This window comes from Protopterus annectens, chromosome 7.part0 (genome assembly GCF_019279795.1).
Source record: "Protopterus annectens isolate FY-2018-M chromosome 7.part0, PAN1.0, whole genome shotgun sequence".
Lineage (NCBI taxonomy): Eukaryota > Metazoa > Chordata > Ceratodontiformes > Protopteridae > Protopterus > Protopterus annectens.
In genome coordinates this window covers 1,642,494,819-1,642,520,663 of record NC_056739.1, presented here as the reverse complement: position 1 = coordinate 1,642,520,663, position 25,845 = coordinate 1,642,494,819, and positions in this window count along the sequence as shown.

The following is a 25,845-nucleotide window of genomic DNA, read 5'->3' as shown; positions in this document are numbered from 1 at the left end:
GAATGAGGAAGTACAGGAGAATATACAGAGAAAGAGGTTGGCAAAGAAGAAGTGGGATTGTCAGAGAGATGAAGAAAGTAGACAGGAGTATAAGGAGATGAGGTGCATGACAAAGAGAGAAGTTGCGAAGGCTAAGGATAAGGCATATGAAGAGTTGTATGAAAGGTTGGACACTAAGGAGGGAGAAAAGGACCTGTACCGATTGGCTAGACAGAGGGAACAAGCTAGAAAAGATGTGCAGCAGGTAAAGGTGATAAGGGATAATGAGGAAATATACTTGCAAGTGAGGAGAGTGTGTTGAGCAGATGGAAAGAGTACTTTGAGAGGTTGATGAATGAAGAGAATGAGAGGGAGAGAAGGTTGGATGATGTGGGGATAGTGAATCATGAAGTGCAATGGATTAGCAAGGAGGAAGTAAGGATAGTGATGAAGAGGATGAAGAATGGAAGGGCTGTTGGTCCAGATGACATACCTGTGGAAGCATGAAGGTGTTTAGGTGAAATGGCAGTGTAGTTTTTAACCAGATTGTTTAATGAAATTTTGGAAAGTGAGAGGATGCCTGAGGAATGGCGAAAAAGTGTTTTGGCACCGATTTTTAAGAATAAGGGTGATGTGCAGAACTGTAGTAACTACAGAGGGAATAAATTGATCAGTCACAGCATGAAGTTATGGGAAAGAGTAGTGAGAGCTAGGTTAAGGAGGGGCGTGATGATTAGTGATCAGCAGTATGGTTTCATGCCAGGAAGGGGCACTACAAATGTGATGTTTGCTCTGAGAGTGTTGATGGAGAAGTACAGAGAAGGTCAGAAGGAGTTGCATTGTGTTTTGTAGACTTAAAGAAAGCATGTGACAGGGTGCCCAGAAAGGAGTTGTGGTATTATATGAGGAAGTCAGAAGTGTCAGAGAATTACATAAGAGTGGTACAGGATATGTATGAGGGTAGTGTGACAGAGGTGAGGTCTGTGGTGGGACTGAAAGATGCATTTAAGGTGGAGGTGGGATTACATCAAGGATCAGCTCTGAGCCCTTTCTTATTTGCAATGGTGATGAACAGGTTGACAGACGGGATCAGACAGGAGTCCCCGTTTACTATGATGTTTGCAGATGACATTGTGATCTGTAGTGAGAATAGGAAACAGGTGGAGGAGACCCTGGAGAGACGGAGATATGCTCTAGATAGAAGAGGAATGAAGGTCAGCAGGACTAAGACAGAATATATGTGTGTGAATGAAAGGGAGGATAGAGGAATGGTGAGGATGCAAGGAGTAGAGGTGGCGAAGGTGGATGAGTTTAAATACTTGGGATCAATAGTTCAGAGTAATGGTGAGTGTGGAAGAGAGGTGAAGAAGAGAGTACATGCAGGATGGAGTGGGTGGAGAAGAGTGTCAGGAGTGATTTGTGAGAGATGAGTACCAGTAAAAGTGAAAGGGAAGGTCTACAAGAGGGTAGTGAGACCAGCTATGTTATATGGGTTGGAGACAGTGGCATTGACTAAAAGGTAGGAGTTAGAGCTGGATGTGGCAGAGCTAAAGATCTTAATATTTGCACTGGGTGTGACGAGGGTGGACAGGATTAGGAATAAGTATATTAGAAGGTCAGACCAGGTTGGAAGGTTTGGAGCAAAGCCAGAGAGGCAAGATTACATTGGTTTGGACATGTGCTGAGGAGGGATGCTGAGTATATTGGGAAAAAGATGCTAAGGATGAAGCTACCAGGTAACAGGAAAAAAGGAAGGCCTAATATAAGGTTTATGGATGTGATGAGAGAGGACATGCAGGTGGTTGGTGTGACAGAGCAAGATGCAGAGGACAGGAAGAAATGGAAACAGATGATCCGCTGTGGCGACCCCTAATGGGAACAGCTGAAATAAGATGATGATACAGATGCCTCCATTTTCTGGAAAATGTCCCTTAATTCTGGACAGTCCAGAAGAATTCCAGATGGTTGGCAACCCTAGCCACTACTGCAGATAGTACAGCGATACACGCAACAGTCCTGAGACCCCCATCACACATATGGATAAAAGTTCTACACTTCATTGAACTGCTTATTACCTCTGACAAAGAAGCCATTTGGCTTACCATGTGGAGTTGATGATATGCTTCCCATGGACGATGGTCCTGGAAGAAGTTAAGCAAAAGTTAAGGACAGCATCATCACAATTAACAGTAACACAGGGAGTAAAATGTTTTGCCATTTATATGTCAATTAACTAACCTTTTAAGAAGAACTTGGGTGACAAGTCCAACGTAAGCCCATGTGTAATCAATCAGATTGTGTTGTTAACTGTAGCAGTCTACAACATACCTCTCCACTGTACAGATTTTTGCAGAATGTCCAGATTTTTGCATCATATTTGTGGTCTGTTTCACATAAAAGTATGGTTTTCTGGCACATTGCTGGTAAATCATTGAGAGTTGAAGTCAGAAAATAATGATATACATTTAAGTTTCAGGCTTCATACCCTTCAGAAAATTCATGCAAATGCAAAACATGTTGTTCTATCAACTTTCTACGTTTGTAAGAGCAATATTTAAAATGTGTCTCTATTTTTGGGCCTTTGTCCCCCATTATTTATGGCTTTGCCCAGATGTTTTACTCTAGGAGGTTGAGAGGTATGGAACCCTCCATCCAGTTTATTGGTAAACAAAACTAATGTATTGCTGCAAACATTTTACTGTAGAAGTGTATTCAACAATTGAGATGCATAAGCCAACCTGGAAGCTCCTCCTGGGACATACTTGCTGTCCCTGAAACAGTAGCACCAATGACAAGGACATATTTTTCTGCACTTTCCTGGGAGCTGTCTCAATCACTGGCAGTGGGCAGGAACTTCTCATTTGATGTTAGTGGTGGTTCTGTAGCAGGCCCCTCCCAGTAGCCATCTGATCATGGGCCAATGCAGCTGCTCTCCTCTGTGCAGATGAAATCATGTTAGTTGCCCTATGATGCACCTGATCATATGTCCTGCTGTGGTCACCTATTGCAGTCACATCAGCAACTATCTGTTGTGAAATTTTCATTCTTCCTGACATTTCTTCACATCCCCTCTCATGCAGAATGGCACCATGTTATCTATAAGTTTCCACAATGACCTGATTCCCAGGGTCACTTAACGTTTTTTTTTTTCTGAGATTGAGACTCCTGGGTGACATAGTCTGAGTTGGACTAAAAAGCAACAGTAGGATAATACATATAAGTATCACATAACTGAAAAATTCCTGTTTCCAGATAAAAAAGAAAGGTAGTATTTCACTATTACCTATTGGAGAAACATAAAACAATCAAGATATTTGAAATATGAACAACATGAATTGTGTGGTTATGACATATTACATTCACACACAAAGCAAAGCTGGATGCAAAACAAGGAGAGTAACAATAGCAACATATCCATGTTTGTGCCAAAACAGAAATGCAACTTTGCTCCTCCACCCCAAAAGAAGAAGAAGGAAATGACACATTTTGCTTACAAACCATCAGTGAAATGCTAAAAGTGCTATCAAACGAATTATCCCTAAAACATGTCTAAAGATTTAGCACAGAGCATTCCATTTTAAGCTATTGCCAATAATGTATACCTGTGAAATGCCCTGACAAACATGCTCATGCCATCAGTACACTTGCTAGTAATGCATACCAATAAAAGTAGCATTTGCTGATTAATATACTATATAATATTAAACAGATTTTCTTAATGACATTTCAGCATATGCAGTGTATAGCTAAAAATGCAAGAATATGTTCTTAAGGTCAGTAGTCTTCTGTGCAGATATATCCCAAAGTAATAGCCTCTTCTGTGTTTTCCACATAAATAAGTCTCCTCATCTTCAGGTTCCCTAGCTACATGGTTGCATTTTTTGGTGTAGACCTAGGGCTGTGAGCATGATAAAGATGCAAATGAGGTGTTAACTTGTTAGAATTGCTAAATCCCAAATACTTGGCTCTGTGTTTCCAATGTAAACATAGTGCAGGCACTCCCTCAATGTTTGTTGCTAATGGATTGCAACTGTGAATGATTACTGGTAGGGACAAGGAAACACAACAACAATGCAGACTGCCCTCCCTCCAGTGGATGTGTCAGGTTAGACTTGCCAAGTGTAGAAGTAATTTTATCAAGGTTGGAAATCTAAGTAAGCAGCACATAATTCACAGGTTCTGTTTATGAACATCCAACCTCTCCTTCATTTGTTGACAGCTGCATATTATTGTCATTTAATATCTTCACACATTTTAAGGACAATGATATAGAATGCCTTACGGACAGCACATCTCAGATTACTCATCAGATAAGGCAAGAATCAACAACAAGCACAGTGGGGTAAGACAGAGCTGCAGTTTTGCAAATAATAGTCATAAATGGTTGTATGGATCACTCACTGTACCACATCCAAAAATGAATACATGTACAAATAACTTATATTTTTTTAGTACTGAGGGTGATGTTGCAATTGGTTGTATTCAGAATTATTTCAGTTTCCTGCTGAAAAGCTGTTTGTTTGGTAAAAAGGGATAAGACAACCTTACAGTGTCCTGAAGGTTTGTTGCAGTGAGAGTTCAAATCCAGACCTATCTAAAAATATTTCATGTGTACTAACAAAAAGTTTGCAGTCTTTATTTCATAGATTGTTTTCTTCATTTCCACTACTTTTCTCTTTTATTTATTTTGTATTTATTTTTAGCAGTGTTTGCTCAGTGGACAGCTTAACACAAATAAGAGAAATGTAGGAAATGAATCTCAGCTTTGGCTGTGCTTACTTCATTTGTGCAATGCTTAGCAGTGCACAGACCAGGACTAGTGGCCCACACAGCAAGCAGACAGAACACTTGCAGACAGAGCATTTGTAAAATTCTAAAGATCGAAAAGAATTCATTGTTGCAATTTATGATTTCCATTTCAGAATGTGGCTAAGTGATGTTGCACAGTGGTTAGCAAGGTTCCCTAACACCTGCAGCCATTGAACACCTGCAGACAGGATGCAGACAGTCAGTAATTGAAAATGGGTACATTCAGTTAATTCTGCTGGGCACTGTGCAAACATGCTAAGTAGCTTTAAGAAGTGGTTAACACAGAGAATTTAAGAATGAGTAGGAAATTATGGAGCTGTCATGTAACTATTCCTGTGGCAGCAGGTGCAAGTGTAGGGTTGGAATACATATGGCCCTTGGTTCTAGTACAGGGTGTGTAAACTATTTTATTGTTGTGACAGTGCAATTAATAGCAAGGAACTGAAAAATATACAAGTGATATTTCAACATTTTTGTGGCAACAAGGGTAGGGCTGCCATTCACATGGTCCTGGGCTCCAATACAAAATATTACACACATTTTACTGTTGTTCCATTTCCCATTACATTCACTCTGACTTATAAAACTTTAGATAGTGGAGCTGATATGAATTATATATATGAGGGATAACACACCCTTATTGTATTTTCAGATGTATAACTGAGAGTATGCTGTCTACTATATTTATTTATTTATTGCTTTGTTTACTGGGATGGTCCAATGGGCCTAGGTGAGCCCATTTCAGTGGAAGCCCGGGGAGAAAAGCTCAACATAGATTAAGCAGTTTGTACATGAAGAACACACAGTACAAAGTATGTACAGTCACATTCCTTAGAATAGTATGAGCACAAAAGTGCAGATTTACAGAACATGTTTGCATTAGAAATAGCTTACCTATATTAAATGGAATATACATGAAATAACAAATAGTACATAGTATATACAATCACGATGGTAGGAAAAGTATGAACACAAGAGTACAGATTATTTACATACACAGTACCTACTTGTATTCAACATTCCATTAATAAAGATAATAGGATTGCATGAATAGAGTGTCAGTTGTATGATAATTAACTGATGGAGGCATATAGGCTTGAGCAGTAGAATTTAGCAGGACAGTGAAGTGCATAGGCAGTCATTAATGGAGAGATGGAAAAGAGTGATGTGTAGAGCTGGAATAAGGTAAGAGGTCATAGTGGAAGGAAATCAGGTGTTGTAAAGTGTTGTATTGGGACATGTACATAGCCAGAGAGAGGATAAGTGTTGCCTGAGGGATTTCTTAAAAAGAGCAGGATTGCTGGTGGTTCTGACTGAGGGTGGGAGGGAGTTCCATAGTTTTGAGACAGTAAAAGAATAAAGCATCTGATCAGCTGAGAGATTAGGCTTTTCTACATTGAGCAGCAGTTTGTTTTCTGATCTAAGAAGTCTGCTTGGGTGATACAAGGTCAGTAAGGAAGAAAGAGAAGGGCAGACTGAAGAATTATATATAAATCTACAGTATGTGCAGTAGTTAGTTGTAGATAAGTGAGATAGTGTGGAAGTTCGAGCCAGTTTAGTTGACGAAGTAATGCACTGTGGTAGGTTGATGATTTTGCATTTATAACAAATTTAGCAACCTTATTGTAGCATTGCTCTAGTTTGAGTTTCAGCAAGGACTTAATATCGATAAGGATTGGGGCATCATATTTATTTATTATTTATTTATGTATTTTACATATGTTGATGGGGATTGTCCGACTGAGCTGAAGAGCCCTTTTTCAGTGGCGGTCCTGTGAGAAGAGCTCCACCATATTATACAATTTTCATTATAAAGTAGCATTAAACAGCAATGTTATAAGATTATTATAGGGCATTAAGTAGCAATACAATGTTATACAGTGTCAATAATCAGGAGTATAGCATAACTATTTCAAGATGTATAAAAATAAATATGTCATTAAGATGAATATAGTTTTTGGGGTAAGTGGTTACAAAAACCCAGTTTTATTATAATATAGTTGCATGAAGGTAAGACAATTACAATAGAATGTTTCCCTGAGATGATTTGCTTAATAGATTTTATAAGACAGTAGAAAGAGTAGTCAAAGGAGGATTAGAGTGAGCTAGTGAGAAGAGTGAGTTAAGGGCAGAAAGTAGATTAAGGTACGGAAGGTATGGAAGCATATAAAAGAGAAGGTAACAGGAAGGATGAGACTAGAGCCCTTTTTTGCAGTGAGATTAAGGAAGTAGTTGTGTTAATAGAGAGTACCCAGTTTTTGATGTGTTTTTTTATGTTGCCGTGGATATGAAGGTTGAATGTTAAATTTTTGTCTATAATAACACCTAGCAGTTTAGTACTAGGAACAACTTCAATGACAGTGTTGTTTTGGGAGTGGACCAAGAGTTCATTGTTGTTGAGGGGGATGTTTTTTTAGGGGTGAATATTAGGTGTTTAGTTTAGTTTTGCTGGGGTTTAGAGCAATATGGTTATTGGACATGCAAGTTTCAGTTGACGTAAAGGCATTTCCTTAAAGAGTCGTAGCTCAGATATGGATTTGGCAGTGAAGATGATTGTAGAATCATCTGTATATTGGATGATAGTGCCTTGAGTAAGAGTGAATGGAAGTTGTTAATGAAAATGCTAAATAGGAGGAGGCCTAATATGAATCCTTGGGGTACACCTGTGTTAGTGTTTAGGAATGGGGAGAAGGAATCTTGCCATTTGGTGGATTGTTACCTATTGGAGAGATAGTTACAGAACCAATTTAGGGTTGGGGTGAGATACCCATGTTGGAGAGTTTGGAGAGAAGAAGGGGATAGGATGTTGTATTAAAGACTTTTGAGAGGTCAAGAAAAAGTCAGGAGACAAAGTAGCCAGCATCATGGTCCCTGTTGTGTCTATAAAGGAAATGAGAGCTGTACTAGTACTATGACCTGGTCTGAAACTATGTTGAGAGGGAGAAAGGATTTGATTTGTAACCAAATGATTAAAAAACTGACTGTGAACACATTTTTCTAAATTTTGGAGATTGAGAGAGAATAGTGATTGGTCAGAAAATGGAGATGTCAGAGTTGTTGCCAAGCTTATGAAGTGGAAGCGCATATGCTTTTTTCCAGATATGTGATACAAGGGAGTCCTGAATCAATCCATTAAGGAGTATACCGATAGGGTAGGCAATTGAGCTTGCGGAGGATTGTAGGAATTCTGCTGGTAGGTTGTCAGGTGCATTAGTACAAGGTTTGAGTTTAAGACTGAGTTTTTTTATGATGGAAGTAGGTATAAGTGAAAGGAAAATTAGGTAGAGAGGAAGTAGAGGAGTGTGATGAGGAAGATTCGGCTGTATTGGGTTTTGTTTGTGGGAAGTCCGTGGTGAGTTTAGCTATGATGTCAATAAAATAGGAGTTAAACAGTGAGGCTATTTCAGTGGGTGTTTTGTCTGGATTGGGACAAGGATTGTTATTTGAGCCTGGATGAAGCAGAGAATTAATTGCTCCCCAAAATTTCTTAGGGTTTAGTTTGTGTTGGTCTTAAAGAGTTTGGAAGTGATATTTTTTATTTTTAATGATTAGTCATTTTACCAAATTGCGTAGCTGTTTATAATGAATGAGGTCTGAAGGATTTTTAATTTTTGACATGTTTTCCATTTCTGTAAGTATAATTCTAATATCTGGACTTGGATGGCCTTCACAATTAAATATGACACATAGGCTACTGGATCTATATACTCTATATACAAGAATCTTTTCAGTCAGACATACATGTGTAAGACCTCAAAGTGTCACCTGTATTTATGAATGATTCCTGAATATATGTGAGTAGCACTTCTGCTATGGCAAGTAGAGAAAATCACTTCTGTGGAAGGAAATGTTTTATCCCTTATGCCTAGGTTTGAATCTCACACTCTAAGAAACAATTTTACTGTGTATAAAGCCAAAATCAAATGTGTCAAGTCATGACATTTATGCCCCCAGTGCACGTCTGCAAACTTAACTCACCTAACAGTTACCTTCCAATGTTTAATATATATTTTCAAGGTACAGCAGCAAATACCACTCAAACTAAGGCCAAGTGTCAGATTAACTTTCCAATTAAAAAAATTATTTCTAAACTCACTGGCACTGCTGCTCTCTGATTAACATAGTGCAAACGTGGTTGGCCTCTTTCTTCGGGTTTGCGTACTACTAGTAAAAGTGATAAGAATCGCTGGGAAATGATTAGTTGCCATTGCTCTAGTTTGGGTGTTTGACATGTCTGGAGTTATAGGTGAAGGTGCCCAGTTTAGGGTACAGAGGTGGGGTGTTCAGGAGTCTTGATAAAGTGCCACAGCCAAAGGCTTCTGCAGGGATACAATTCTGGCTCCCAGTACAATTTTAAGGCTTGGAGCAGTTTGGCTGTATCTAGTGCTACTGGCATCCACATACTAGAGAACAGTGTAGGTATTATTTTAATGACCTACAGAGGTACAAAAGTGATACCCTCAACCAGTGGTTGACTGAATTTCAAGCTGCTCACATCCCACAGCTGTGTAAATATGATAATTATAGAGCATTTGTAATACATAGAAAGCAAAATGTATTGTAGACAATACTGGTATACATAATGCTCTTTTGTTCTTTTCTGTTCTTTCCACAACTAATGCCAAAATAGACTTTAATAGACAGGCTCATGCTGATTGAAATTAGAGACTGAGGGAAGCAAGTGGCATGTATGCAGCACAAGAAAAGTATCATTGCAGTTTTAAAAATTAAATACAGATTTTTTTTTTATATACAGTTGTAGCAAAGTGAGCATGCATATCCTAACTGTAAAAGCAAGTATGCATGCATTAGTCTGTAGAGCAAACCTACTGTAGGAGTCAAGTGTAAGACTGTAGTCAGATGTTGTGGGTTCAAATACCACGAGTAACAAATATACAATACTGCATTTCTTTAATAATATTACATAAAATTAAACTCAATACAAGGGCCTAAATGCCCTGCTGTTAACTGTAATCTGTATAATTGCACAAAACATATGTGCAATATATGCACATTTTAAGGATTACTTTCAGCAATCTGTAGTTATAGTGTGTAGTTGTTAGGATGTGTAGTTAAATTTAATACTTAAAATAGCTATATAATTGTGTTAATGCATTGTATGTCACATGTGATGGTACTAATTGTATTTCTTTTTTCTCTCACCCCAACCCGTATCTCTTTTTTTTATTTTCTATTATGTGTCATCAAAATGTCTCCATGTCATCCATCTGTACCAAATCACTAAACGCTGCACAGCACAACAAGGTAGGCCAGCCCCAGTGGGTTAGCCTGCCCTTACTCCAAGTCTCCAGCACAAATGCCCAGCACATCTGGGACTCAACTTGACAGCACTTCCTCTGCTGCCACTGTACTACCTGCACCCTCAGGTAGCACTTCTGTGGTGGCTGGTTCTGTGGTACTCTCCTGGAGCAGTGGAATAGGTGGGGATTTCATCACCCATCAGGAGATGCCAGGGTCTGTGCTAAGGGTTGTGCATTTCACCATTGTTGTATGCCTACACTTGATGGAAAGGCTGCTGTCCCTTATGGTACATAGGAGAAGACATCAAGCATCTCCACATGCCAGTGGAGTAAGGGGACAGTGATGACAGTCCAATGGCTGAGGATTAGATTCACACTGCCTTCATGTTTGATGGACTTGACCCTGTGTTGTCCCCACCCTCACCCCAATCATGGAGTCCCCAGCATTTTGTGTCCCTCACCATCCCTGTCTCTTGTCTTGTTTGGCTTGTTTGTTTACATTTGCTTCCTCACCTACCCAACTTACCTGACCCAAAAATACCTACAACCCTTACCCAGCATTCCTCTCTTATTGAAAAAAATAGGTACCTGTCCCACAAAAAAAAAATATTGTCCCATACATAGCTCTACATTTCACACACATGTCTTTTTGACACACTTGATTTGGTCATGTTGGCTATACAGCAGGACTACATTGTTGTCACCCCTCTTTTGGAGGTGAGAGTCAAAATTCAGCAAATATTCTGCACATATTTTTAGTTTTCAGTGTTGAAGAAATGGCTAGCTATGATTCTTTCCTACCTCCCTCCTCCACATTCTTTTATTGATTTCCCTTTGTTTCCTCCCTTCTTGCTCCCCATTTCATCACATTCCTATCTACCCCATTTTAACACCTATTACCTGATCAAAAAATATAGTCACACACAACACACATAAATAAGTACCATAAAAAGCAATGGATAACTTTACTGTTTGGCCTCTATGTTTGCACAGAGTTTAGCATTGCCCACCAAAGCTAAGTGATGGTGAGCAGCTCTACAATGCTGCAGTTACCTCCATGCAATGCCACTTAACCCCACTGTACTATGCCAACAGACAACAACACATGAATTATAATGAATTAATGTCATTGCATTATCACTCTTTATTGAAAAGTAGTAGATACACCTGGATTCGAACCCAGTATCATCTGGGCTCAAAAAGGAATGTGTTAATGCATTTAAACCTGCTGCCACAGAGTCAGCTAAGCAGCAGGTGTGTTTCAGATGCTTAATACTAACTGTCAGAATTTTAGCAATGAGGCTGGCATTTGTGCACTGCTTAGCTACATGCAAACAGGGAAATTAATGGAAATGTGTATTTAGCATGTGCAAACACTTTGCCAACCATTGTGCAAACCTGATGCTCACTGCTGTGCTATGCAAAGTCACTATTAGCATGCATTACTACTGTTTACTGTCCATGTACTATTCATGCCATGAAACTACATGTGAAAACATAAACTGAAGACCATATCTAATAATATGTCACATATTTACAAAGCATCCATGTATTACCTCCCCCATGCACTGCAACCCTGGTCTCTCAGTGTTTGTTCTCAAATACATCAACTACACTACATAAATTAATAACAAATGTCATGCGATATGGAGTGCACACCAGTCTGGTAACATGCAGAACTAGAACTGTCTTCACAGTTGAACATGCCTACACATGCATCAACTGACCCTGGGAGCTATTGCCCCATAAGTCTAACCAGCCTTATCTGTAAAGCTATGGAAAGAATCATCATGGACTTAATCCACAAGGACAGAGGCAACCTTCAAAGCTCTTGACCCGACCCAGTTTGGTTTTGTCAATGGTAGATCTTGCTTATTAAATCTAGTGGACTTCTTTGAGAATGTCACCAACACCCTATCTGAGGGAAAAGTAGTACATGCCACCTATCTTGATTTAGCCAAGGCCTTTGACATAATCACCCATTCAGGTATCATAGATAAACTCTCCCATCTGTGGATTAACCCATACATTACTAGATGGGTAGCCAACTGGCTCACTGACAGAATGCACACTGTCAAAGTTGGGGAGTTCACCTCCACCAGAAGACTAGTTACTAGTAGACCAGTTACCAGTGGAGTATCACAAGGATCTGTGCTGTGCTCTCTACTGTTTGAAAACTATTTCTCTGCAGTCCATGTAAAGGTAGATGGCCTGTGGCTTACCAAGTTTGCAGATGACTTTAAACTGGGTGAAACCATTTACAATCCCTGACACTGTTAACATATTACAGAAAGGGCTGACCCAGACAAATGATTGGTGCCAAACTGACATACTGAAACTAAACACAAAAAATATGCCTCATTCTTCCCTTTGGCAAAGAAGTAGCGCCTGCTAATTATGATATAGATAGCTCACAAGACACCTGCAGCAACTGGAGAGAGCACAGAGGTTTCTGGCTAAGAGAATCCAGGGCCTTCAAAACATGACATACATGAAAAGACTAAACACTCTGTCACTATACTCAGCATCATACATGCTGCTGAGAGGCAAGCTGAGCCTGATCTCCAGAGCACTCTCGGACCCTGCACTAATGGGAATGCTGGACATCTGCAAATCAAATGGGACAAGAGTAACTTGCTGCAGGGATCTCAACCTAGCCTGTGACATAAACAGAATATGCTGGAGAGACAGATACATCTCCCATGGATTGTCACTCCTCTGGCATAGGCTCCCACTCCATCTGAAGCAGAGCTGCTCAATGACCATATTTAAGCACAACCTTGACAATTGGATGGCTGACTGTAAATTCACCCCAGGGGGTGACACCTATGTCCCTCGTGGACAAGGCAGTTGGTGATGATCAAAAAATCACTCTGCTAACACTGATCATCTAACTATGGTCAATAAGGGTACTCAGGTTTTCACATGACTAGTCTTGTAAAGGCCTTAGGGATATTAGCCTAGTAACCTCCTGTGAACCTATAAACTTATGCAGTACTTACAACATTTTCTCTCCAACATCCACTGCTGATGCCACCCACTATAAGTTGTCCTGCAGCTTTGTAAAAGTCACACTTGTGTTGTGGTGTTTGTGTAACATACTGAGCTCTGTAGTCTGTGTACTTAGATAGGTAGGGGGTCTGTTCTCACTAGAGTCAAATGTGTGTGTGTGTGTGTGTGTGTGTGTGTGTGTGTGTGTGTGTGTGTGTGTGTGTGTGTGTCTATCTAGCCAGAGGAGCATAAGTGTGCACCCTACAGTTACTACTCCAATCCCATGGATTGACAGTATTTTTGATACCTGCACATGTCTATGCATCCATTTAATGCAGGCCTCGCAAAATCTTCACTCCAACATCCACTGCTGATGTTATCCACTCTAAGTTGACCTGCAGTCTTTTAAAAGTCAGATTTGTTCTGTGGCACTTGCATAAAGTACTGAGCTCTGTAGTCTGTGTACTTAGGTTGGGAGTTCTGTTCTCACTGCAGTCAACAGTGGGTCTGGCAGGTTGTGTGTGTGTGTGTGTGTGTGTGTGTGTGTGTGTGTGTGTGTGTGTGTGTGTGTGTGTGTGTGTGTGTGTGTCTATCTAGCCAGAACAGCATAAGTGTGTATCTTACAGTTACCACTCCAATCCCAAGGATTTACAGTATTTTGACACTTTCACATGCCTACATATCCATTTCATGCAGGCCTCCCAACACCTTCTCTCCAACATCCACTGCTGATATCATTCACTATAAGTTGTCCTGCAGCCTTGTAAAAGTCAGATTTGTACTGTGACACTTGCAAAATGTACTAAGCTCTGTAGTCTGTGTACTTAGATAGGCAGGGGGTTCTGTTTTCACTGCATTCAGCTGTTGGTATGGTGTGTGTGTGTGTGTGTGTGTGTGTGTGTGTGTGTGTGTGTGTGTGTGTGTGTGTGTGTGTGTATCCTACAGTTATCAATCCAATACCATGGATTGACAGTGTGTGTGTGTGTGTGTGTGTGTGTGTGTGTGTGTGTGTGTGTGTGTGTGTGTGTGTGTGTGTGTGTGTGTGTGTGTGTGTGTGTGTGTGTGTGTGTGTGTGTGTGTATCTAGCCAGAAGACCATAAGTGTGTATCCTACAGTTATCAATCCAATACCATGGATTGACAGTATTTTGACACTTGCACATGCCTACACATTCAGTTCATGCAGACCTTCCAACATCTTCTCTCTAACATCCACTTTTGATGTCATCCAATATAAGTTGTCCTGCAGCCTTGAAAAAGTCAGGCTTGTTTACGGCAATTGCGTAATGTACAGAGCTCTGTAGTCTGTGTACATAGGTAGGTGATCTGTTCACACTGCAGTCAAATGGAATGTTTTGTGTGTGTGTGTGTGTGTGTGTGTGTGTGTGTGTGTGTGTGTGTGTGTGTGTGTGTGTGTGTGTGTGTGTGTGTCTGTGGGTGTGTCTGTGTGTATTTCTGTACTTGTCTGACATTAGATGGGGCACTGCTTTTGTCATATTCTCCTCACCAGACACTGCTGATTTCATCAGCTATATCTGATTTGTAGGTGTGTACTGTTCCCAACAGGGCAGGGTCAGAGACTGGCCTGGAGGCCAGGCAGAAGTGACCTCATCCTATATGATACAGATTATGGTGGCATGGCTTTCAGTTTATCCACAGATGTCATGGAATGGTCTGTAGGCTCTGTGTTTACTTGTTGAGAAACCCCCTGTGGTCTCTGTAGCTGCTGCATGTGTCTGGTGAGGTATATGCAAAAGGGAGCATTATACTCTATTAGTATTCTGATGAGGCTCGAGTATGATGTTGTTATATAATCTTCAGATCTGCGTACGATGGCATGACTTGTGACATGCACAACATAGGCTTTCAATACCAGTCTGGACAGTTGGTGGTCAAAGTTCAGATTGCTATCTATGTGTGTTCCCAGGTCTTACATCACTGAATTTCAGCATAGTGGGAGTATTGTCAATGCTGTAATTTGCAGGGAATTCCACTTTGGAGAAGGATAAAATAAAGACACATTTTTGCATTTCTTTGCAGACAGTGTGGCATTGTCACCAATCATTTGTCTGTTTCAGCCCCTCCTGTATGCTTTCATCATTGGTGGACTTAATGATTGCCCCCAATATGCAATAATGAGCAAATGCAGTAAGTGAAAGGCTGTATACTTTAGCTTGAACTGTCAAGAAATAGATTTCAAACAGTAAAGGGCCAAGCACAGATCTCTGGGGTACACCAACAGTGACATGTCTACTGGTACAAATTGATTCACCAACTTTCACAGTATGTGTTCTGTTGGTGAGCTAATTGGTTACCCATATAGTGATGTAAGGGTCAATATCCAGCAGGTAGCATTTGTAAATGATACCTGCATGGGGGATTGTGTCCAAACCTTAGACCAGAGCAGCATAGGCAGTATGCACTGTCTTACCTTCATCCAGGCCTGTCACACAGAATCAATTGGCTGTTACAACATCACAGGCCATTTATAGCATGATTCAGCACATACAACTTCCTGACATGGTTGAATACACACTTCAACATATCCTCCACACAGAGTATGTTCCTGTAGAAGACTGTACATCAACATGCATCCATATGAGTTGGGGGAGGCAGCACCTGATGTATGCATGCATGTATATACACATCTGAATCTCCTCACCTGTGAGGTAGACCAATATGTCATCATTGACCTTTTCTAAATGGACACTAGTGATATCTCAGCTGTGTACAATAGACCTGTGTGAGTTGTTAATGCTGCATCATGTCTGTCACATCTGTTAGAAGTCCTCAAAGAGATTATCGAGGGCATGGATGATGACAACACTATTAGGCTTTTGAACTTGGCAAGCCAAAGGCGTTTGACTCAAATCTGCACTGAGGTATTCACTCAACACTGTCAGATGTGGCCAAGAACACCTAAATCACCAAGTGGGTAGATCACTGTATTACATATGTGGCATCTAAATATGTTGTAATGTGTGAAGTGACCTATATCTCAGGTGCAGTGATCAGGTCCACAAATCAGGGCTGTCTGCTAGGCCCTTTCCTGTCCATTACTTAATTCACAGACTTCATGAATGATATGCACGTGCTGTGACCAAACAGCTGTTTGAAGGACTTCAGACTGTGGGCAGTCATTGACTCCAGCCATAATATCAGTATAATACAAACAGTATCAGCACACACCAATGATTGCTGCCACAGCCATGACATTTGCAATGCCCTATAATCAGACCACTAGGTATACAACCTATGTCCTGGGGTAGATGGTTTATGGAATATCTACAAGCATTTGTCCACAGTGCTGACTACTCCCTTGTATGTAAAACAACTATTGAATATGTGAAGGACAGCTACATCACAGGCCATAATACCTCCTTAGTTCACATCCTTTATCACACCAATAACTGAGTACAATGTACCCTTCTTCATGTACCTCACTACTCATCTTCCAGTGATGTATAACTAAAGTGTGCCACCTTTGCCACAGTGACCTGTCACACATCTTATTGGTTTATACCTAGGTATTCTTTTTGTTGCATAAACATTACTGTCTGATTATGCGCAACCCCCATCAAGTTGTTATAACAGATGCATGTATGATACCTGTTCTCGTAATGCACACAGAACAAACATAGCTGTTTGACAATATTAATGGCATGGATAAAATTCATGACAGTGTACAGCCATATATATATATATATATATATATATATATATATATATATATATATATATATATATATATGTGTGTGTGTGTGTATGCCATGAACACCAGTCAACAAGCCTGTAATGATCATAATGTCACATTCAGGTATAGCAGTATCCCTCCTATCACCTCCTGCAGATGTTACAATGTCAGGATAGTGTGCATAGTTACTATCATAGAGTGTGGACAGGTCATAACAGTGGTACAAATGTGTTTGTGCAGAACCATCTCTGATCACTCAAAATCACATGTTATATCAGAGACATGGGATTACTGGTGGTATTATTCTGATATTGTCCATGATTTTGTGTGCTTAGTTTACTGTTGTCTATAAGTCTTTATCTGTGTATCACTTGCTGGACACTGCTGCTAAGATTACACTCATATTCAGGTAAATCAGTCTGCACAGCTTCACAGTATGCACCCTACCCCAGTTTTATATAACATCCCTGATAGATGTCTTCTGCAGTATTCATGTAAGGATGCTTATCTCACACATACATCTTCCCCATTGTTATGTCATCTTGTGTGGCAGTCATATAATACACATTTTCACTGTGCATTCCATACCGTACCATATTGATATGTGATTGGTGTGGTTGTTATTGCTGTCTTCCATCGCTGTGCCCTCATCTGAGATACATTAGGTTATTTCATCTGTCCTCTTTTCCTGTGTTCATTCCTGAAATGCATCTATGTGTCCTTATTCAATGCACACACTTCCCCTGACTGTTTATTTTACATGGTAGTCCATGTATTCTTACAAGTCATTTACACACCGTCTGTACAGAATGCTTGTAATGGAATTTCACAATACTCTGCACTGTATACACTGTCCTGCACTGTGTTTGGACCATATACATAACTATATGTTAAGTCCTTGTAATCATTGTGGCAGTCCGTGCAATCCCGCTAACTGCTGTGCTCTGAGGTAAACAGGTTTGCTATCCATGTTGCTTTACATTGTTTCTTGGCCAGCAACACTGTTGTCAGCCACAAAACTTCACTTATTTATGTTTAAACGTGGGCCACAGCATGAATATATAATTAGTGTTGCTGCTCACTGAGCATTACCATACACTCATGTAAACTCCATGTATGCTTTGTGCAAAGCCTACAGGAAGTTTACTGAATTCCAGGGAAAAATCAAACTTCTTTCAAGGGAGTCTCTCATATTCAGTTGATGCCAGAATCCCTGTTTCCCTATCAGCCTCACTTTTCTTAATTATACACTTCTTTCATCACCTCTGAATTTTCTTTATTGCACACTTAGACTACTGAGTTATCATATCATAGCACTGCTTAGCATTCATATTTATCACTTTTTCCACCTTAGAAACTTTTAAATTAGATAACTGAATACATATTTTTTGGCAATCAAATTGTAGCCATATGACATTCACATTTAAGCATTTCAGGTGCACTCCATACAGCCTGTACAGCTTTTTATTATTATATATTTATGCTTTATATGCTTTTTATCTGCATTTGTCCATATTATTTCTACTTTCCTTATACCTGTACTTTTCAACATATTTAGGAAATATATTATTGGTCAATGGTTCAGCAGATAACATTGCTGCATCACAGTGCTTAGTCCTCCTGTTCAGTCTTGGTTAGGATACTTTCTCTGAAGAGTCAGCACACCTTCCCTGTTTCTGTATGGATTGTCACTTTGTGCTTGAATTTTTCCCTAAAGATCTACCACAGGTGACTTAATAATCCTGCAAACTGCCCACAGGTGTATAAGCTGTGTGTGAGAGTATGTATGTGTGTGTGTGTGTGTGTGTGTGTGTGTGTGTGTGTGAGTGTGTGTGTGTGTGTGTGTGTGTGTGTGTGTGTGTGTGTGTGTGTGTGTGTGTGTGTGTGTGTGTGTGTGTGTGTGTGTGTGTGTGTGTTTCTGTACTTGCTTGACATTAGATGGGGCATTGATTTTGTCATATTCTCCTCACCAGACACTGCTGATTTCATCAGCTATATCTGATTTGTAGGTGTGTACTGTTCCCAACAGGGCAGGGTCAGAGACTGGCCTGGAGGCCAGGCAGAAGTGACCTCATCCTATATAATACAGATTATGGTGGCATGGCTTTCAGTCTATCCACAGATGTCATGGCATGGTCTGTAGGCCCTGTGTTTAATTGCTGAGAAACCCCTGTGGTCTCTCTAGCTGCTGCATGTGTCTGGTGAGGTACATGCAAAAGGGAGCATTATATTCTATTAGTGTTCTGATGAGGTTCGAGTACGGTGCTGTTATATAATCCTCAGATCTGAATATGATGGCATGACTTAAGACGTGCACAACATAGGCTTTCAATACCAGTCTGGACAGTTGTTGGTCAAAGTCCAAATTGCTGCCTATGTGTGTTCCCAAGTCTTACATCACTGAATTTCAGTATAGTGGGAATATTGTCAATACTGTAATTAACAGGGAATTCCACTTTGCAGAAGGACAAAATAAAGACACATTTTTGCATTTCTTTGTAGACAGTGTGGCATTGTCACCAATCATTTGTCTGTTTCAGCCCCTCCTGTAGTATGTTTTCATCATTGGTGGACTCAATGATTGCCCCCAATATGCAATAATGTGCAAATGTGGTAAGTGAAAGGCTGTATACTTTAGCTTGAACTGTCAAGAGATAGATTTCAAACAGTAAAGGGCCAAACACATATCTCTGGGGTACACCAACAGTGACATGTCTACTGGAATAGGTTGATTCACCAACTTTCACAGTATGTATTCTTTTGGTGAGCTAATTGGTTACCCATATAGTGATGTAAGGGTCAATCCCCAGCAGGTAGAGTTTGTAAATAATACCTGCTTGGGGGGGGGGATTGTGTCCAAACCCTAGACCAGATCAGGATAGGCAGTATGCACTGTTTTACCTTCATCCAGGCCTGTCACACAGAATCAATGGGCTGTGACAACATCACAGATAATTTATAGCATGATTCAGCACATACACCTTCCTGACATGGTTGAATACAGACTTCAACACACCCTCCACACAGACTAAGTTCCTGTAGAAGGCTGTACATTAACATGCATCCATATGAGTTGGGGGAGGCAGCACCTGATGTATGCATGCATGCATATACACATCTGAATCTCCTCACCTGTGAGGTAGACCAATATGTCATCACTGACCTTTTCTAAATAGACACTAGTGATATCTCAGCTGTGTACAATAGACCTGTGTGAGTTGTCAATGCTATCAGCCTTTTGAACTTGACAAACCAAAGGCATTTGGCAGAAATCCGCACTGAGGTATTCACTCAACACTGTCAGATGTGGCCATGAACACCTAAATCACCAAGTGGGTAGACCACTTTATTACATATGTGGCATCTAAATATGTTGAAATGTGTGAGTTGAGCTATATTTCAGGTACAGTGATCAGGTCCAAACAACAGGGCTGTCTGCTAGGCCCTTTCCAGTCCATTACTTTCACGGACCTCATGAATGACAAACACGTGCTGTGACCATACAGCTGTCTGAAGGACTTCAGACTGTGGGCAGTCATTGCCTTCAGCCATGATATTAGTATAATACAGACAGTATCAGCACACACTAATGATTGCTGCCACAGTCATATTTGTAATGCCTATAATCAGTCCACTAGGTATATGACCTATGTCCTGTGGTAGATGGCATATGGAACATCTACCAGCACATGGCCACAGTACTGACTACTCCCTTGTGTGTGTGTGTGTGTGTGTGTGTGTGTGTGTGTGTGTGTGTGTGTGTGTGTGTCTATCTAGCCAGCACAGCATAAGTATGTAGCCTGCAGTTACTACTCCAATCCATTGACCATGGACTGACAGTATTTTGACACTTGCACATGCCTACACATCCATTTCATGCAGACTTCTCAACATTTCTTCTCCAAATCCACTGCTGATGTCATCCACTATAAGTTGTGCTGCAGCCTTGTAAAAATCAGACTTCTGCCATGGTGCTTGCAGAAGGTACTGAGCTCTGAAGTCTGTGTTCTTAGGCAGGGGTTCCTATTCTCACTGCAGTCAACTGTGGCTGTGGGGGGTGTGGATATGTGTGTGTGTGTGTGTGTGTGTGTGTGTGTGTGTGTGTGTGTGTGTGTGTGTGTGTGTGTGTGTGTGTGTGTGCATCTTATAATGGCTGGTGCCTCCTTCATGACTGGTTTAACTGTGCTGCACACAGTGTATGTCATGATAGACTCCAGGTCTTATGCAACACTGAACTGGATTAAGTGGATTATTTGAGAAAGAAAGAATTATTATTTCTGAGATTATATATGTATGTGTTTTATTTTATTTAATTTCTGAACATTTACTCCAGTACAGTACCCTAGTAAGCAACAGTTGAATTTTTGTTTGCTCAGCCTTGTGCATAGCTGAAATGGGTCTTCTGACAAGCCTGCAAATCCAGTTAAATAGTGAGTAAATCACTGGGATACAGTAAGCTTCCATGCAGGAATAGCTTATTCCTACACGGAAGTGACCGTTTAAGAGCAGCACAGCAGCGCGCCATGCATAGTTATGAAGGCATGCTGCCTCTGCTTCTAAATGGACACAGAGTGTGGATGAGTCCAGTGGGTGTGTCTGAGAGCAGAGTTCTCACAATATACATGCCCCTGCATTCAAGCATTGCCATTTGGCAATTATAATGAGCGAGAATGCTCATATGGGGTTGCAGGGTTGCCAGCTTCTCCAATGCCCAAAGTGGAACATTTTTGGTATAATCTTCAGATTTGGCAGGCCGAAAGATACCCACGGCCAGTACAAAGGACAGAACTTCACTTCTTTGCCTAAATAAAGGCTTATTCTTGTAGAATTTTAGCTGCTTATTCTATTTCTTATAACATGTAGGTGTTTCAGATACAGAATAACTGTTTTATGCAACTATTACATAAACTATAGGAAATAATTCATGTTGCAGGACAAAACACACCCACAGCCATTGCAAAGGTCAAAGCCCCACTTCCCAGGAAAACCCTATGCTGATAGCAACTGAAACACACTAGGATGTCTGTCAAATGTGCAGATGCACACAAAAATCCACAGCAATAAGTGAAACCTGTACCTTCCAAGAGAAAATAACACTATTTTTTTTATCAAACAGATTAAATTTAACTGTAGCTACACAGGTTTGTTCATTGCTTAGCTACGCATACTGTAGCTTAAGTAGCACAAGAAGGTAAATAGCAAGATACATTTAGTAGAAGCAGTACTGCAATAGTGCAGTGGTCAGAGCATTTGCTTTGCAAGCAACCATTCCCAGTTTGATCCTTACTGTAACAAATTCCATTTTTCATGTGAAAGCAATTTATGAACATTTTGTTTGCTGTATAACCTACTAAATAACATATATTTGTGAATTGGAGTACTGCATTAAGTGCAGATGTGAGGTGTCATTGTAATAATGTGGAAAAATCCACAGATAGACACAAGTACCCCATAAACATGAATCAGGGATGCTAGTCAAAGTTATAATGTGTAATGAATGATAAATCCATGCCATACAGCAAATAGTGTAAAAAATGCATAAAGTATCCAAATCTACCACTTTCTGAAGACCCATGTTTCATTTCTTTCTAAATTAGTGCAGGGGTAAGTGGGAGCAAGCACGTTTAAGCAGCAGTAAGTGGGTTTAAGCCTGTTTGCAGTAGAAGCAATGCCTATACAGGTTAAGCAATTTAGAGGCTAACTGACTGTAAGAATATTTAACCGGACGTTAGCATTGCTTACTGTCATGCAAACCTGTTTACAACTGCTTAAAAGTTCCTTAGTCACACTGTATCCAACAGCCCGTGTTCTGCCCAGCAACAACCCTTGAACCCAGGACCCTGTACTCTATAGTCACAGCAGTTAACCAGTAAGCCATTACAGCTCTACATAAAAATGAGGTATACCCAAACAGATCCTCACTATAGCAAAATCACAATTTACATGTGAAAGGAATCTATAAACTGTTTTATGTTGTATAACCTACTAAATAACATATATATATATATATATATATATATATATATATATATATATATATATATATATATGTGAAATGGAGTACTCCATTAAGTCCAGATGTAAGGTGTCATTGTAATAAAGTGGTGAAATTCTCCATTAAATACAAGTTCCTCATATAGTGTATGTACACATGAATCATGGATACTAAACAAATACATAACATGTACTGAATGATAAATCAATGTCAAACAGAAAATAGTGTGCAAATTTAAAAATAAGCAATGCTAAGCATTGCACACCTCTGCTTACCAGGTGTAAGCAATGTGTAGCCCAGCTAAATTGATTTGCCCATTGGTATGCCCCTTTAATCAATGCCAACCTTAGGTAAGCAGGTTTGCCCATGGATAAGCATTTTTAAAACCATCTAATCATGGCAAAGTGTGGGAAATCAGCCCTATTTAAACCCCACAGGCAGGAATACAGCTCATAACTGGTTGCAGCTTCCTCCTGTAGGCACAATGATTGGTGTTGGGGAAGGATAGTGCTTCCAAGCACAGCGCTGGGGCATCCAGGACTCTAAAGTCATGGCAGGACTCCTGATAAAAGACCATGACGACAGACTGCTGCAGGACCAGTACCAGGGTTCCTAATATAAAGCAGAAGCCTGGGACCATCTCACCCATGACCTCACCAGTGCCGCTGGCATCCCTCGAACTGGTGATCAAGTCAGGCATCACTATGCCAACCTGAAACAGAGGAAGAGGGAGCTCTTGAATCAGTGGATCCAAGAAGCTAGGCAGGGTGATGTCCCAGGAGTGTGTAAGTACTCATTCTACTAACTGTTTAATAATTGCCAGCTCATGTATATTATGGATAGGTATGGCTAAATATTCCTCTTATGTCTCTGACAGCAGCAGCAGAGTGGACTGTGAATCAGGAAGCCCACATGTGTAAGCTGCAGAGGCTGCGTCACGAGCAGGTTAGTAATAGTCTTGCATGTACTGTCATAAGAAACAAATCTAAAAGTAGTAGAAAGTTAATTGCCAGTATAAAACCTGTATTGTGTATGGGATGTACTGAATAAACCAGACAATATAGCAGGAAGAGTCTCATATAGATTGTATGTAAATAAAAGTGTAACAGCCTAGCAATAAAGGTCTAATTCCTGGACTGCTTGTGTTTACTCTGGTATCATATGGCAATGTAGTGTTGCATTCTCTTAATAGTACTGTTATATTAAGTACTGTTACCTACACTGTGCTACATAAGTAAAATGTGTAGGAATGTCTGTATATGACTGTTGTAATCACAAAGTCATATTGTATAACTGAGGGAGACTTGACAGAAAGCAGGGGAAAAATACACAACAAAATCCAAATAGTGCACTCAACTGAGAAGTAAACTGTTGTGTTTTTAGCACACACAGCCATGGTTTGGATCCTAGGAGTGGTAGTAAGCTGTATGCAAAATTATACCCCTCAACTATACAGATTTTGTTAGAAAGTTCAGATAATTGGCTTAAATTTCCTGCCTGTCACCCTGTCCCCCTGGCAAATCAGTGGGATGATCCCAGAAGTTTAGGCAGCAAATAATGACATACAACTGATTGTCAGACATCATAACTGTCAGAAATATATCTATAAGAACAAACCTCTCACTTTGGCAACTTAGCAAAATGTTATGAGAGTAATATGCAAAGTATGTCCCATCTCTACCCCCATGTTGTGAAGCAATGACCAGAGTGTGTACAGTAACAGACTGAGACGTATGTGTATACTAATAACGTGGAATTTGGTAATATGTGTGGCAACATTCAGGTAGTGTTAACAAACATTCTCTCCACTGGTTTGTCAGATAAGAAAACTGTGCCTGGAAATAAAATATTGAAATCCTGGACTGGTACTGTTTGTCTGGCATTGTATGGCATTGTTAGTGTTGCAGTTTCTCTGAATAATAATGTATTACTTATCACTGTCACCCACACTGTGCTACATAATAAAACTGTCTAGGAATCCCTGTATAAGACTGTTGCAATTACAAGGTCAGATTGTAAAACCACTGGAGACTTATAGACAGAAATTAGTGAAGAGCTACACAACAATATCTAAATAGCACACTCAACTGTGATGTACACTGTTTTATTTTTAGGAGACACAGCCATGGTTTGAATCCTGGGAGTGGTAGTAAGCTGTAACCCCTAAACTGTACAAATTAGTTCAAAATGTCCAGATAATTATCCCATATCCACTGCCTGTTACCCTGTCCCCCTGGCAAATCAGTGTGATGATCTCTGAAAATGTAGGCAGCTTTTAATGACCTATAACTATCAGACCTGTAAATATTTAGAAAATGTATATGAAAACAAACCTGTCATTGTAGCAACTCAACAAATGTTTATGAGGGCAATTGTCCAAATATGCCTCAGTTCCACCTGCATGTTGTCAAGCCTTGACCAGAGTGTGTGCAGTAAGAGATTGAGAGGTATGTGCATAACATCAACCTGGAATCTGGGAATATGCATAGAAACAGTTGGGTAGTGTTAACAAACAATACCTCCACAGCTATACCAGGTAAGAGGTGTATACAGCAGGTAAAACACAGTTCACGTATATAGTTGTCCACAAACATACCACTGTCCAAACTAAGGCCATAGGGTAGTGTAATAATACCTGTAAGGTACAGATTACAGCAGTGACTAAGAAAGTAGTGAGAACTAAAGGGATATACAAGTTGTTGATTGACATTTCTCTCCCGCCCACCATATCTGCAACAAAAATCTAAATACACAACTTAATGGGTATGTGTACAATTAAATCTACTGTTTGGACATATGTCCTATTGTTTGATAAATATTGAAATGTGTTTCTATGCATGTGCCATGTTGAAATACTCCCACATTGGTGGCATGCTGCCATCAATATAACCTGCATGCTGTTGTAAGGGCCACTGTGGTTCCATATATGCATGTGTTCTGTTTGCTATGCAGTTGTTCCATATCTGGTGTTCTGGGTTAATGGGAATATATATGCATGCTGTTATACATAATCCTGGATTGCGTTGACTATCACTATGTTACCACATGTTTTAAAATTTCAACACCATAGCACGTTTGGGAAGGCCTGTCCCAGCGTACCCACCTCTACCACCTCAT